This window comes from Palaemon carinicauda, chromosome 42 (assembly GCF_036898095.1).
Source record: "Palaemon carinicauda isolate YSFRI2023 chromosome 42, ASM3689809v2, whole genome shotgun sequence".
Lineage (NCBI taxonomy): Eukaryota > Metazoa > Arthropoda > Malacostraca > Decapoda > Palaemonidae > Palaemon > Palaemon carinicauda.
In genome coordinates this window covers 51,442,134-51,454,334 of record NC_090766.1, presented here as the reverse complement: position 1 = coordinate 51,454,334, position 12,201 = coordinate 51,442,134, and positions in this window count along the sequence as shown.

The following is a 12,201-nucleotide window of genomic DNA, read 5'->3' as shown; positions in this document are numbered from 1 at the left end:
CTCATTATGAGGGGGAATGGTAGTCAAGGGGAATGGTAGTCAAGAAGACACCAACAGTGTAAAGCTAGTACTTCAGTCTCAAACAGGAACAGTTGCACAACCACCTTGAGCCTGCATAGTGTGACAGACTACCTTCTGCTATGTAGCAGTATGACCATGTACTTAATTTCAATCTATGCTTCGGTATGAGACTACTACTGTAAACCCAGTTTACCAAAATCCCCAGATCATGGCAAAATAAAAGAACCCTATCTCAATCCTATAGCAATTGCCTCTTGAGATGGCCAGGATTAGTCAATCCTCAATATACAACAAACTTGACCCTCGTCATTGGACCCAATCAGCTATCAAGGTAAACACTTAAAGCAGCAGTACACAAGTCTTGAACTGGTACACTGCAAAATGGAGGGAAAAGCTTCAGTACTTTCGAGAGGACTGAGGAATAGGCACTTGAAAGTACGAGTCCTTTAGGTACACTGAAAGCATAAAGTCTCCCTCTCACATAGAAGACAGTACAGACTGTAGCTTCCTTTCTGAACTTCGTTTGATGAAAAAACTTGTTTACAAGGTAGGTCTGTGACCAGTCTCCAGACTCCAGCCACTTCCACCTAGAGGAGCCGACTGTAGAAGCTCAGAGACTTCTCTGCAATGGACAATTTATAGCTTACTGCGATGGCCAATTTACAGCAATGGACAATCTATCCGGAATTACCGGTAACAGATGGGCAGGCAGCAGTCCCGAATGGTAGAAAGTAATTATCCCACAGGACACACTATACCAAAGCCTTGGCCCTGCATCTGTTAAGCCTTCCATTGTCGAGACAAGAATCCCCCTTTTTGCGGCAGCAGAAGGGAGTACGCCACTATCAGCGTAACCCCTCTACCCACTGCCAGCCTTCCAGAAAAGAATGGGTTAGGGTACTCTACCTTTTCGGAAAAAGGTTGCGGGTGGGTGAAGGACCCTTCATTGATACCAATGACGAAGGCCGCACCCGAAGATTTGACTGCTGCTCCCATCGAAGGGCTGGGGCCTCTTTGGCAAAGCAGTGGATCAAGAGTCCTGCAGGACTCCACCGCTGCCTGCATAGCTCCAAGGAAGGAGAGACGTTGGCCAACTTGCACCGAAGAGTTCGTTTGTTACAATGCCATTACTTGGAGTAACTTGTTTTGGGAAACACGGAAACCAAAGGACGAAGTCTCTTCAAAACCCAGTTAGCTCACTAGTTTATTAACAGGTGAGCCAGGAGAGTTACAGTCTTCCCAGGAGACTTACCGATACTTAAAAGACTCCAGGGTTGATAACCTCATCTTTACAAAGCAAATAACTGCTCCTCACCACTGGTCAAGCGATGAAACAGTGGAGGGAAGCCAGGACAGACTACAGTAAATTTTAGATAGTATGCCACACTGGATATTTAAAGAGCATGTGAAAAGCTATATATAAAGTATATTCATCACATGAGATTGAACGAGGTGGATATAATGAGCTTCATAAAATTTTACCTCTTAATTTTTCTAAAGTCGGGAGAGGTTTCCTCTGTGGTAATGTTTACTTTTAATGATTCCTATACCTCACATTTTTAAACACAAGCAGTTCCAATTGCAGATTATTGACCGAGAGTCAGGGCATCATTATAGAGGTTTTTCAACTACTTACTAACATCAGTAGAAAACCAAGTTTTACCAAGATTTCAGCAGATTAATAAGATTATCTGTTCAGTGTCGACTGGTATCCTCACTTGACAATACTTTGAATAACGAAGGATAACCAGTATTTACTGTAGTTTTATTGTAGCTATGGCAGAGGCAATAGCTTGACCTTATGGAAAAAAAAAAAAATTTCTAGTTTGTTTGCAGTGCAATGTGGGTTACGGTGAATTTCTTCATTAATCTAGTGGTGGTATAGAAGTACTGATCAATTATGCTCATTGACTATTTAATTTTTAAGCAAAAGCATAGAGAGTTGTGGAGCTATTTGTAGGATCAACAAGAAGAATACCTTTAAGTGTGATCGATCTGTAGTGACGAAAGGACGTCTGCGTACGCAATGTATTCAAAAGTTTCCTTGTCTAAAGGAATTTAGTTTTAAAAATCAGTGATACTTTAATTTCTAGCAAAACTAAGATTCTCTATAATAAACAGTTGAGTCCTGGCTTGTTTGGCATTTTTTTCCCATTGAGGGCGGCTGAGGAATAACTTACCTTTAGATTCTATTGGGAACACCTTCATTGTCTAAGTACATTTTTGGGCTCGGGCCATGTCGTCCTGATGGAAGTTCCTTCTTAGTAGCTTCCTAAGTTATATTCAACTACAGTGATATATCCCAAAGAATTTTACTAAAGGTATCCAGAATTCTAACCCCTGTCGCGAGTATCCCTTGTATTATCTTATAGGGATATCGCATAAGATCAGAGGACGTATTCTTGACACGCCACATAGCTATCTACACCCCTAATAGCATTTACGCTTTGAGAGGGGAAAGTGGCAAGAATTGTAGGAGAGCCGTTATTAAGGCATCACTCCTACTCGTACTGTAATTGGGCGCCATCTAGTCATTCTTTCTCGTGTAGTGTTCCTACCCGGTGTTTATCCTGTGTATCTCTCGCTGTCTTGGATTTTTTTGTTGCGATGATGTCTTCCCCAGCCTCATCTGCCTCTGAAAAGTTGAGTACTATCTTTGAATTGTATAAATGTAAGCTCTTGCCAGTTTTTTCTCCGAAATAAGTTCGTAATTAACGTAACAAGAGCTGCTGCCCAGCCGGATGGCGTTTTGGACGGGTCATTCCTTGCATGTACATTTAGTTAGCCAGAACGACTTTCCCGGCATATTTCGCTTTAATAACTTTTAGCTATTTAGCATTTTAGCCAGGAATTCTTATATTATGCCCTTGTTTTTGTGGATTTGGAAATTTTATTACCAAGCCCCACGAGTGCTAGGCTTCCTAGCCTAGGCACCTACACACCTCATGCATGATATAACCTTCCTGGTAAAGTTTTACTGAAGCTCAGGCAATATTTTATACAATTAAGATATTACTGTACAAATTTTCCTCTTCCGGGGGCATAAAACAATTAGAATAGCGCCAACGTTATCCCTGCATGTCGTAAGAGGAGACTAAAAGGGACGGGACGAGGCGGCTGGGAACCCCCTCTCCTGTATAAAAAATCCTGTGAGACAGCAACAAAGAGATGGAGCTGGGGGGAGAGTGACTGCTCCCCGCACTCTAGTTTTGGGGTGTTTGAATGTGCGTGGATGTAGTACGATAGAGAGTAAAAGATGTGAGATTGGAAGTATGTTTAGAAGTAGAAGGATGGATGTATTGGCCTTGTGTGAGACAAAGATGAAAGGAAAGGGTGAAGTGATGTTTGGTGAAATGTCTGGTAGTGTCTCTGGGATTGAAAGGGGAAGAGTGAGAGAGGGTGTGGCTTTATTGCTGAGTGAATGGATGACAGGTAAAGTAGTGGAATGGAAGGAGATATCCTCTAAGTTAATGTGGGTAAGGATTAGGTTGGCTAGGGAATGTTGGGCGTTTGTCAGTGCGTATGGGCCAGGTAGTGAGAAAAGTGAAGAAGAGCGGAATGAGTTCTGGAATGAATTAACTAGGTGTGTAGAAGGACTGGGTAGAAGGAATTATATAGTGGTCATGGGTGACTTAAATGCTAGAGTGGGCGCTGGAGAGGTAGAAGGTGTCATTGGGAAGTATGGCCTACCAGGTGAAAATGAGAGTGGTGAGAGACTGGTAGATATGTGTGTTGAACAAGAGATGGTAATAAGTGCTAGCTTTTTTAAAAAGAAAGATAAAAATAAGTATACATGGGTAAGAGTGGCAAATGGAAGAGTAGTAGAAAGGGCATTAATGGATTATGTGTTGATAACTAAAAGAATGTTTGGAAGATTGAAAGACGTGCACTTGTTTAGGGGTATGGCTAACGGTATGTCTGATCATTTTTTGGTGGAAGGAAAATTAGTTGTAGCAAAAGAGTGGGGGAATAGAGTGGGTGGATGTAAAAGGGAGCTAGTGAGGGTTGAAGAGCTAATAAAACCGGGGGTAAAAAGTAAATATCAGGAAAGGTTGAAAATGGCATATGACGAGGTGAGAGTAAGAGAAACTGGTAATTTAGAGAAGGAGTGGAAGTTAGCAAAAGAAAATTTTGTTGGGATTGCAAGTGATGTATGTGGCAAGGTGGTGGTTGGAGGCAGCATGAGGAAGGGCAGTGAATGGTGGAATGAAGGAGTGAAGGTAAAAGTGGAAGAGAAACAGAGGGCTTTTGAAGAATGGCTGCAGAGTAATAGTATAGAGAAGTATGAAAAATATAGAGAGAAAAAGGTGGAAGTAAGGCGCAAGGTACGTAAGGCAAAGAGGGCAGCTGACCTGAGGTGGGGTCAGGGACTGTGTCAGTCATATGAAGAGAATAAGAAGTAGTTTTGGAAAGAAGTGAAAAGAGTAAGGAAGGCCGGCGAAAGAATTGAAGAGACAGTAAAAGATGGAAATGGAAGGTTGTTAAAAGGAGAGGAGGCAAGGAAAAGGTGGGCGGAATATTTTGAAAGTTTGCTGAATGTTGAGGATAATAGGGAGGCAGATATAATTGCTGTTCCAGGTTTTGAGGTGCCAGTGATGGGAGATGAGAATGAGAGAGAGATTACAATAGAGGAAGTGAGGAGAGCACTAGATGAAACGAGAGTAGGAAAAGCATCTGGTATGGATGGTGTGAAAGTTGAGATGTTGAAGGAAGGGGGTGTGACTGTACTTGAATGGTTGGTGAGATTGTTTAATATGTGTTTTGTGTTGTCAATGGTACCAATAGATTGGGTCTGTGCATGTATTGTACCACTATATAAGGGTAAGGGAGATGTGCATGAGTGTTGTAATTCAAGAGGTATTAGTTTGTTGAGTGTAGTTGGAAAAGTGTATGGTAGAGTACTGATTAATAGGATTAAGGATAAAACAGAGAATGCAATCTTGGAAGTACAGGGTGGTTTTAGAAGAGGTAGGGGTTGTATGAATCAGATTTTTACAGTTAGGCAGATATGCGAGAAATATTTAGCAAAAGGTAAGGAGGTGTATGTTGCGTTTATGGATCTGGAGAAAGCATATGATAGAGTTGATAGGGAAGCAATGTGGAATGTGATGAGGTTATATGGAGTTGGAGGAAGGTTGTTGCAAGCAGTGAAAAGTTTCTACAAGGGTAGTAAAGCATGTGTTAGAATAGGAAATGAAGTGAGCGATTGGTTTCCGGTGAGAGTGGGGCTGAGACAGGGATGTGTGATGTCGCCGTGGTTGTTTAACTTGTATGTTGATGGAGTGGTGAGAGAGGTGAATGCTCGAGTGCTTGGACGAGGATTAAAACTGGTAGGCGAGAATGATCATGAATGGGAGGTAAATCAGTTGTTTGTGGATGATACTGTACTGGTAGCAGACACAGAAGAGAAGCTTGACCGACTAGTGACAGAATTTGGAAGGGTGTGTGAGAGAAGGAAGTTGAGAGTTAATGTGGGTAAGAGTAAGGTTATGAGATGTACGAGAAGGGAAGGTGGTGCAAGGTTGAATGTCATGTTGAATGGAGAGTTACTTGAGGAGGTGGATCAGTTTAAGTACTTGGGGTCTGTTGTTGCAGCAAATGGTGGAGTGGAAGCAGATGTACGTCAGAGAGTGAATGAAGGTTGCAAAGTGTTGGGGGCAGTTAAGGGAGTAGTAAAAAATAGAGGGTTGGGCATGAATGTAAAGAGAGTTCTATATGAGAAAGTGATTGTACCAACTGTGATGTATGGATCTGAGTTGTGGGGAATGAAAGTGATGGAGAGACAGAAATTGAATGTGTTTGAGATGAAGTGTCTGAGGAGTATGGCTGGTGTATCTCGAGTAGATAGGGTTAGGAACGAAGTGGTGAGGGTGAGAACGGGTGTAAGAAATGAGTTAGAGGCTAGAGTGGATATGAATGTGTTGAGGTGGTTTGGCCATGTTGAGAGAATGGAAAGTGGCTGTCTGCTAAAGAAGGTGATGAATGCAAGAGTTGATGGGAGAAGTACAAGAGGAAGGCCAAGGTTTGGGTGGATGGATGGTGTGAAGAAAGCTATGGGTGATAGGAGGATAGATGTGAGAGAGGCAAGAGAGCGTGCTAGAAATAGGAATGAATGGCGAGCGATTGTGACGCAGTTCCGGTAGGCCCTGCTGCTTCCTCCGGTGCCTTAGATGACCGCGGAGGTAGCAGCAGTAGGGGACTCAGCAGTATGAAGCTTCATCTGTGGTGGAAAATGTGGGAGGTTGGGCTGTGGCACCCTAGCAGTACCAGCTGAACTCGGCTGAGTCCCTGGTTAGGCTGGAGGAACGTAGAGAGTAGAGGTACCCTTTTTTGTTTTGTTTCTTGTTGATGTCGGCTACACCCCAAAAGTGGGGAAGTGCCTTGGTATATGGATGGAAGATAGTATTCGAGTGTGTTTCGGTGACCGATTCTCACTTTAGTATACTTTTATACATGTCCCCAATTGCCCTTGTATCGTCTTTTAAGTGGAGACTGACACCTCCTATGCCTTTTAAGTCGATACCAATCTCCTTGGGAGATTTAAGAGCAATTCCTTTTCCCCCTGACTAGCCTAGGCTAACCCTAGTCGGCTTTACCCTGAATTGTATTCTGGCACATCTATTCTGGGGTGTTCCCGTTCTCTTTCTCTCAACCACTGAGCCGGTTTTGAGTTTAGGACGGGACATCAGAGTAGCTTGTCTGTGATCGGCAACTGCCTGTCTTGGTGAATTGATTTCCCAAGTCAGGTTAAACTGCCAATACAGGAGGCTAGACCTCCCTAGGCCATACCCTGGAGGCATTATATGATAATTCCTCCTCTCCATGGCCTAGCAGACAGTCCTGTGCCGGCAGGTCCTAAGCCGAAGAATTGAATTCTTCCCTTGCTAAGGGTCTTCGACACTAGATTCTGTTCCTCCATCGAGACAGCGACCTGGGTGCCGCCTTCTCACTCATCAGACTAACCCAACCTAGGGAATTGAATTCCCTGGCCTCTAAGGTTATCTTTGCTATGGATCAGAATCTTTTAGGTTAGGTAGTGCCTACTAGGTACTACCTCACCTGCAGGACCCTTGCCCCTCCCCTGCTGTCCTTTAGTGTTGGCCTAGCCTTCACACATCCTGGCCATCATTCTACAATCGACCCTAAGGGTAAGTTGTGGGATTGGCTCGGGTTCTCTGTCTGCTGCCGGCAGGGATCCTCTCCTATCTTTAGTGTTCTCTTCAGTCCTCCCTTGGACTGCCTTCCATGGCCCTACTACTGATATGGATGGGCTATGGTTGGATGGAAGCCCGAATATAATTTCCCCTTCCATATGAACCCTCATTCCGGATGGAGGTCTGCAAGGCTGAGCCTTTGCTTCCCCTCCCATCCATGCTTTCTCTATCTTACCATCTACCCTGGGCCGGCTGCCGGCAGCACTCGGACGACTGTCCGCCGTCAGGTTGCTCTGCCGCCGCTTGCCATGGGTTACCTTTGATCGGTGACCCAACGACAGTCGGCACATTCTGACCGACTGCCGGCAACTATGTTGACTGCCAGCAGCCGGTCATACAAAATCTGAACACACTCCTTTCCACCTTGATAGAGGGACCACCCGGCGGCCGGCAGCGGAGCAATTGCCGGCGACCTACCGCCCTTTATCTAAGAAGGCAGTATATACCTTCAATAGCCCAGGGTAATACCGGCGTATGCCGGCAGGCACTACAGTATTGACTACGGGTGATCGTAGTCACTGCGATATTCATTATTCCACATGACACATACCGCTGTATGGTCTGTACTGTAGCCCATGCAATTTTTCCAACCTACAAGGTGCTTCATGGGCAGCCTATTATGAGACCACCACACCAAGAGAGCGATTCTCTCTGCTTAAGTTAATGGTCAACGATCATTTATTTTAAATCCCCAATATTGAACCTTAGAAGATGGTGTTAAATTTACACATTATATCCGAGGATATTATCTTCCCCTAAAATTCGACAAGAATTTAGCGTTCAATATTGAAGGAGGTCATAGCAATGGACTGAACAGGAAACACATGTGGGTGTCTTTCCTTTTTTCCCTCCTAGCTTACACTATCCTAAGCTAAACAATTTTTATAACATTGTATGATGAAATTCTGAGATTTTCACCGAATACTCATTTGCCTTTCTTTCTTTACAGGAGCAGCATCCCGAGTTGGGGAACCACTTCTGCAAGGTCCGCAGTAAGAACTTCTGCGGCCATGATATGTGCAGGACCCCCACACGTATTGGGACCCACAGGTATGTACCGTTTGTGAAAAACTGGTCAACATGGCTTTTGATGATCAAAAGTCCACTGAGTCAAGGGATGCAGCAAGAGAGAGACTGCAAAAATGGGTCAGAGGCTTCCAAAAGAACACCACTGGCCCATATCTTCCTAATGAAAGGATGAGGGCTTGTCTGTTCCCTAGGGCATCTTAGGATGCAGTTATTCCCCAAGCTCAGCCTGAGATTCTCCTCGTACAGATTCCGATAGAATCTGATGTGTCCGATGCCTTGAAGGACATCCAACTAGAGGACAACATGTCAGTAGTTTCCGAGGAGACGGAACGGAGTCTCCTAGTTGAAGAGCAGGAGCAGGAGACTGTTTTACCTCCTTAAGGCGACGTAGAGAGCCGAAACTATTTCGGTTTCATTGGCTACGGTGGCTGAGCCTGTCCCGTCGACTTCTTCTGCCCCCAACTAGACACGATTAGTCACACGCTTCATTCTCTTCTGTCCATGTTCCAGGACATGAAGAAGCAATCATCCGAGAAGGAGGCTTCACTACGGACAGAGATGCACCAGCTCGTGTCTTCACGTTTAGCCCCCATAAAGCTAAACGTCAAGGAACTTCCTGCCTTTTCTGACGTTAATCCTTGGAGGTATGCTGAGCACATGCCTATGTCAGGGGGGAAGATCTTCCTCTCCGAAAAACTGGGCACTGTCCTAGTTGATGACGTTGAGTTCTGGCCCAGCAAGGGGGCCTACCAAGATTGTTATGTCCGCTTGAGGACAGAACCCCTTTCCAAAGAAGAAACAGAGCCAAAAGAGGTCATCATTCTAGACCTCCCCAAGGCCCAGGCCTTGTTTACTAAGACCTTGAAGGAGAGGGCCTTCACTAACTCTAAGGTGCCGGCTCTCAGCAAGAAGCACCCATCCTTCATAGCTGCTTCTTCCCGTGCCTTCCCCTTTATGGAGAAAGGGTTTAAGGCAGCCTTAAAGACAGTCGAGGCAGGAAAACCTTGCCCTACACTCGAAGTGTAGACCTTTTTCCCTCGCCCTACCATCTGATGATACGGACTGGAAGGACGTTTATAACACCACCTCAGTCCGGAAGCTGGAGGCCGACATTGCCGGACATCAGTTCGGAGAAGACCTCCCAAAGTTGTCAGACTTTCACCTGCGCAGGGAGCAGGAAACGAAAGAGAGACTTGCCGCCTCTATGTCTTTACAGACCGGACTAGAGACGATGGCAAGCTTCCCCGACACCCCAGACATGTATATGGTCTTTGCCAAAGCGCATTTGGCAACGGTCACCAAAGACCTATATAACTTCATCAAAGCCCGTCAGGCTTGCAGAGAGTTCGTGTTTGCCTCGGCTGCGGTGAGGCACGAACTAAGGAAGCTGATAGCCTCCAACATCTGGGGGAAAAAACCTCTTCCTGAGCGAAGTGGTCAAAGAGGTCGTTGACAAAGCCGCAATGGAGATTAGGGATCTCCTCTCCAAATGGGGCTTGTCCTTTAAGAGAAAATCTTCTGCTGAAGAGGGTCCCCAACCAAAACGGAAGACAAAACGACCCAGAGTGCCCTCTCGCCCTCCACGACAACAACAGCTTCCCGTGGCCACGGCGCCCCAGACAGTGGCACAACCACTCGCTACGTTACAGCTGGTGCCCCAACAGGTGGCGACTCGGTCGCCTGTCTTCACCCCAGCCTTTGAAAGGCAATCGACGACCTTTCGGCCGAAGTCTCGAGGTTCCTTTTGAGGTTCCTCTAGACGCCCCTCCAGAGGTAGGGGCAACAGAGGTGGATGTGGCCAAGGAGGCAAATCCTCCAGCCAGCACTCCAAGTGAGATGCTACCTGTAGGAGGGAGACTTCTCCTCTTCCGGGATCGCTGGACCTTCGATCCCTGGGCCCACAGCTTAATCAAGAACGGACTGGGGTGGAGTTGGAATGCAACTCCACCAAACTTCCCTCAGTTCTTCCAACACTCAAAACCCATATTGGAAGAATACATTCAGGAACTCTTAGACAAGAGAGTTGTAAGGAGGGCAAAGTCCATCAAATTCCAAGGAAAAGCTCAGGGTCATTCTGGACTTACCACTCAACAAGTTCAGAATGCCGACCCTTCAACACATAAGGACCCTACTGCCCAAACAGGCATACACAGTCTCCATAGACATGGCAGATGCATACTGGCATGTTCCGATCAACCACCAAGTATCCCCCTACCTAAGATTCAAACTGCAAAAAAGACAGTACGTCTTCAGAGCCATGCCCTTCGGACTAAACATAGCCCCAAGAGTATTCAAAAAGCTTGCGAACGCAGTCATTCGTCTACGCCTAAAGGGAGTTCAGGTGATGGCCTACCTGGACGACTGGCTGGTATGGGCAGCATCCAAAGAAGAATGCACACAAGCCTCAAAGGAAGTGATCCAGCTCCTGGAACACCTAAGATTCAAGATCAACTTGGAAAAGTCTCGACTATCTCCAGCTCAGAAGTTCCAGTGGCAGGGTGTCCACTGGAACTTACAGTCACACTGCCTCTCCATTCCATCAAAGAGGAGAGAGATAGCGGGATCTGTCAAGAGACTCCTTCAATCCGCCAGGATATCAAGAAGGCAACAGGAGTGTGTGTTGGGGTCCCTCCAGTTCGCCTCGGTGACAGACCCAGTATTGAGAGCTCAATTAAAAGATGCATCAGGAGTTTGGAGAAAATACGCATCAAACGCTCGAAGAGATCTAAAAAGTGATACCAACTCGTCTGCGATCCCTCCTCAAGCCATGGTTGGAGGCCAAGTACCTAAAGAAGAAGGTACCCTTACAAACGCCTCCACCGTCGGTCACCATTCACACGGATGCCTCAAAAGAAGGGTGGGGAGGCCACTCACCATCGGAAAGTCCAAAGAACCTGGTCCTCCCTCTTCAAGACCTTCCACATCAACATTCTGGAAGCCATGGCAGTTTTTCTCTCACTGAAGAAACTGAAACTTCGCTGCTCAATCCACATCCGTCTGGTACTACACAGCAAGGTTGTAATGAGATGCCTGAACTGACAGGGCTCGAGATCGCCTCAAATCAATCAAGTGATATTGGCTATCTTCTGCCTAGCGGAGAAGAAGAGATGGCACTTATCAGCAGTTCACCTTCAAGGGTTCCGCAAAGTGACGGCGGACGCTCTATCCAGGCTCAACCCGATGAGAGTCAGAATGGTCCCTAGACGCAAGATCATTCTCCTTCATCTTACCCAAAGTCCCAGGACTGCAGATAGACCTCTTTGCAACGAGCGACAACAAGAAGCTACCCCGGTATGTAGCCCCTTACGAGGATCCTCTAGCGGAAGCAACGGATGCGATGTCCCTAGACCGGAACAGATGGTCCAAGATCTACCTGTTCCCTCCAATCAACCTTCTGCTGAAAGTCCTCAACAAACTGAGATCCTTTCACGGAACGGCAGCAATAGTGGCCCACAAGTGGCCCAACAGCGTCTGGTTCCCTCTGATAACGGAACTACGCCTGAACTGATCCCGTTGCCGGATACAGTTCTGACTCGGCAAGTGCAGAAGTCGACTGTCTCAGCTTCATCACAGAAAACCCGGAACCTTCATCTCATGATTTTCTCACCTCAGCAGTCAAAAAAAGGTTCGGGATTTCAAGGGACAGTATGAACTGTTTAAAAGATTACAAGTCGAAATCAACGAGAAGACAATTCGCGTCTTCCTGGAAGAAATGGGTTGCCTTCGTCAAGGCAAAGAAACCAAAGGAGATTTCAACGTATTTCTGTTTATCCTTCTTCATCCATCTCCATGAACAAGGTTTAGCAGCCAATACGATTGCTACGTGCAAATCTGCCCTGACCAGACCCTTGCTGTACGCCTTCCAGGTGGACTTCTCCAATGAAATCTTCAACAAAATCCCAAAAGCCTGCGCTAAACTTCGGCCCGCAGCTCCTCC